Raw genomic sequence first — 4585 nt, 5'->3', positions numbered from 1 at the left:
GGTGTGAGGTCCCAAATTGTGAGGAGGAAGCATCCCTGGAAACTGCAGAGACCATCACCTGTCCTTCTCCCCCAGAGTTTATCCTGCTTCTGCTCTTGCCCCTCAGAACGCTGGGGCAATACCCTAGCACCTCTCACCCGGACCCCGTCATCTTAATGGTCCAAGATAGCTAGAAGGTCTGACAGGCAGAATCCCAGGAGGGAGAGAGCAACGGAGGGAGGGAGGGAGGGACAGTAGGCAGGAAGGGAGGAGGGGAGAGTGGGAGGCAAGTAGGAAGCTGTCCCTGGAAGCGCAGGCACCCACCCCCATCCCTTTTCATTTCTCAGACTCTAGGAGTTAACTTTCTGGAAGTCACAGAAGAGGTGACTGGCTCTGAAGCACAACACCATCTCAGGACAGAGTTCCTGTCCAAAATCCAGGGCCTCCACTTACCAGCTGATGAAAGTAAGAAAAAGCTTAGGGCTTCCCTGGTGGCGCAGTGGTTAAGAACCCGCCTGCCAATGCAGGGCGCACGGGTTCGAGCCCTGGTCCAGGAAGATCCCACATGCCGCGGAGCAACTAAGCCCGTACACCACAACTACTGAGCCTGCACTCTAGAGCCCGCGAGCCACAACTACTGAAGCCCGTGTGCCACAACTACTGAAGCCCGCGCGCCTAGAGCCTGTGCTCTGCAACAAGAGAAGCCACCACAATGAGAAGCCTGTACCCCGCAACAAAGTATAGCCCCTGCTCACTGCAACTAGAGAAAGCCCGCGTGCAGCAGCAAAGACCCAATGCAGCCAAAAATTAAATAAATGAATAAATAAATAAATTTATTAAAAAAAAAAAAAAAGAAAAAGCTTAACCTCTCTGTGTGTCAGTTTCAGTTTCCTGACTGTTAACGTGTTAAGGATTACAGGGTGTATCCCTTTGGAATGTTGTGAGTGAGAATGAAATAGGGTGATGCTTTGCCACGTGATCAGTCCAGCAGCTGGCAAACAAGCCCTCAGTAAATGCTAATGTGGAAGTAACGCTGAGTCTGGGCTACTCACCAACCCCACTCTGGCGTCCCCATGTTGTAGGCATTCACCTTGGGTCTACAGCTGTCCACAGGACCACTGGCCACGCGGCTAACCATGCAGTCAGCCCCAGACAGGCCCTGCTGGCCTCTGCACCACTCCTGGATCCAATGCCTGGTGTCCCTGGACCACAGCCAGTTCATTCAAGGAACCTCTGCTTTGGGATGGCTCTCATTGGCTGGCTGATACCTGCAGGGCAGCCAGGAGCAGCTGGGAACATTTACAGGAGCTCCCTGGGTGTCATAGATAGTATTTAGTTCAACCTTGCCAGCTGTTCCCAAGAAGTCATCCAAGGTACACTGCTAACCTTTAAACCAAAACCATCATCAGAGTTGGCTGGGGCCTGTGTGAAACCAGGATCCGAGCGAGCAACAGTTCAGCGCTCCAGGATCCCTCAGGTGGGTGCTGGGTCACACTCCTGGATCCTGAGTTCCTTCAGGGTTCTGACACAGAGCAGATAAATGATAACACAGGGCTAAGTGCACTCACTGTGAATTAAATTACACTTTTCATTTCTTTCAGAACCATTACAGCTTACGGATGGAAACCAACCCCAGAAGAGTCCTGATTAATCAGTCCGGGTCACAGGGATATGAAACCCCCGCTCCACCCTGTCCTCAGCTAGAAAAGGGGAGAAAATAAAGGATGTTTGATGAACTGCATGGGAAAAACTGTGAACTGGTTAAATATTTAACAGAACTGTGAAAATAAAATTAGACTATCCAGAGACTGGCTTAAAAATGTGTGAAATACTCAAAACTAGCAAAAGAGGGGAAAGGTAAAAAGAGGATGGACGGATGAGTCCAAGGAGGAATCATATGAAATGATGAAACTTGGATCAAGTATGAATGTTAGGCCAACCTTCAGGAGGGGTCACAGGGAGGGGTGGGGAGAGGGGAGGAAAGCCTCTCGCATGGCTCAGGCTCCCAACTCTGCAGATCAACAACCTGGCTTAACGTGGATTGTAGCAGGGGTCACATCAGGCGCCCTCCAGCCCTAGGTGGGGGCAGTCCTGCAGAATATCCTTGGCCTGAACCAGAGCCCCTGACCCGCTATGAGCACGGGGGTGATGGGAGGACCCCGGTGGGAGTGCCGCGTCTGGAAACCCTTTGCAGCCCTCACCCTTCCACCCCCAGAGCGCTCACCCCCCCCCCCCCCCCCCCCCCCCCCCCCCGCCTAGTCGGTCCCTCCTCCGGGAGCGCGCGCAACGGAGACGCTCGGCGCTACCTGCAGCGGCAGAGCCGGGGCCCGGCCAGGCCCACGCCCAGCGCCCTCCAGCGGATGACCACCTCGCAGCGCCCGAGAACCAGTGCGTGTCCGTGGAGAAGCAGCTGGGGACAGCAGAGGTCCCAAGTCACAGAAATCGCAGGGTGGGGACGTTCACGAAAGAAAGGGGGTGGGCGGGATTCCCTGGCGGTCCAGTGCTTAGGCCTCCGCGCTTTCACTGCGGTGAGCCCGGGGTTCGATCCCTGGTTGGCAAACTAAGATACCGCAAGCCGCAGGGTGCGGCCGGAAAAAAAGAAAAGAAAAAAAAGGAGCGGGGAAGGCGGGTACCGGGGTGGGGGACATCATCCCTGAATTGAAACATTTTAGAAGTGTGTTTCAGTCTTGCACTGACGAGGCAAAGGAAGCCTTCATGCGGTTTGGCAAACGTCTGCTATCCCCAGTATCTGCCCCACCTTCTTCCTTAGTATTAGGACAGCCAAGGTTTAGATGAGTAACCTGTCATCCAGAACTTCCTGTATAGCCAGTTATGACTTTAGGATTAAGTTCTGACCAGTGGGATAGAAACTGAAGTGCTGTGTCTGTGATTTCCAAGAAATGTCCTTAAAGGGAGGAGCGATGCCCTTCTTCAGTCCTTCCTCCTTCCTGCTGGCTGGGAATGTAGATGTGATGGCTGAGGCTCCAGCAACCATATTACACCATGCAGTGGAAGCTACATACTGAAGACAGTTAAGTAACAAAATTCTCTGTAAAGGAACGAGGTCCCCGATATCAAGGGCACCCTGCCAACCCTGCATGGCCTACTTATGGGTCCCTTTTATCTAAGAGAGAAATAAATTTCCATTACATTTCATTCAAGCCATTACTGTGTGGTTTTCTGTCTCACATAGCTGAACTGAATCCTAACCAATAAACAGAGGAGATAAGAATCCTTTTTGTTGGCAGAGGTAGGCAAGGACTGTAATGGAAGTAGGGGTTCCCCGTGTTAGCAAAGGTGGGAGACAGAGATGCAAGGAAAGTATCAATAGAATTGGCAGCACTGGTGATAGAAGTCAGATTGATTACTGGATAAACAGACATGGTGAAGGAAGAAATGGATCAAGGATATCTCTGTAGTGGCAGCTGTGTAGGGTGGGGTCACAGAGGACATTGGGGAGGTTAACATGTTGGACTATGTAGGGACAGGTGTCATGGCTAGACAGGTGAGGTCCCTGTGTTGACAAAGGTTGGAGAGAGGCTAAAGGTAAAAAGAGGAATTGTTCCTGGAAGTTCTATCCATTTTAAAGAACGAGTTCAAGTCCCTGTCCATCTCCCTTGGTGGCCAGAGGCGTCCCTGTTAGTTCTTGTATCCGCTGACTGCCCACAGCACCTCCCGCTGACCCACACAGCCTGTTGATCCAGAGGAGGTCAGTTTGGCCTGACTGTGAGGGCAACTCATCCAGCATTTCTCCTCATGTAGTCCTCAGACCACCCTCATGGGACTGCCCTGACGACCTGTTAAAAACACAGACTTAAGAACTCCACTCAATACCAGATGGATCAGCCCCTCTAAACAGCCCCATGATTCTGACGTATACTCAAGTCCAATCCACCTTTTTTTTTTTTTTTTTTTTTGCGGTACGCGGGCCTCTCACTGCTGTGGCCTCTCCCGTTGCGGAGCACAGGCTCCGGACGCGCAGGCTCAGCGGCCATGGCTCACGGGCCCAGCCGCTCCGCGGCATGCGGGATCCTCCCGGACCGGGGCACGAACCCGTGTCCCCTGCATCGGCAGGCGGACTCCCAAACACTGCACCACCAGAGAAGCCCCACCTTTTTATATGTCAGGAAACAAGAGGCCCAGACAACGAGTGTGGCCCCTCCAGAGGTCTCCCTGCCCGTCAGCAGAACACTGAGAACCCAGTCCAGGGCTTGCTCCAATGCCCTGTGGATCTCCCAACACCTGCACCCTTTATCTTGGCTCTCTCCAGTGGTCAGCTGCTAATTTTAAAACTCTCTGAGATGGGGACACAATCTGCATGATCTCCTCCATGCTCACAATCCTGGGACAAACTGCCGGCTGAGGACACACCGTGTCTCCTCGGCGCATCTCCCAGAGCTGTGTGCAGCTGCAGAGCCCTGGCCTCCTTCTGCAGCACCTCCCGAGCAGGCACAGGGCCTGCATGCCCTAGGACTCCACGCAGACTTGCAGATGCTTCTGGCTGGACATTCAACTGACCCCTCCCTGACCCAGGGCCTGGGGAAGCACAGTAGGGGCTCCAAGATCAGAATACCCTCCCCAGATCCCAACCTAACCCCCTACCGGG

Source organism: Pseudorca crassidens, chromosome 15 (assembly GCF_039906515.1).
Source record: "Pseudorca crassidens isolate mPseCra1 chromosome 15, mPseCra1.hap1, whole genome shotgun sequence".
Classification (NCBI taxonomy): Eukaryota; Metazoa; Chordata; class Mammalia; order Artiodactyla; family Delphinidae; genus Pseudorca; species Pseudorca crassidens.
Note: the sequence above shows the minus strand (reverse complement) of the source record.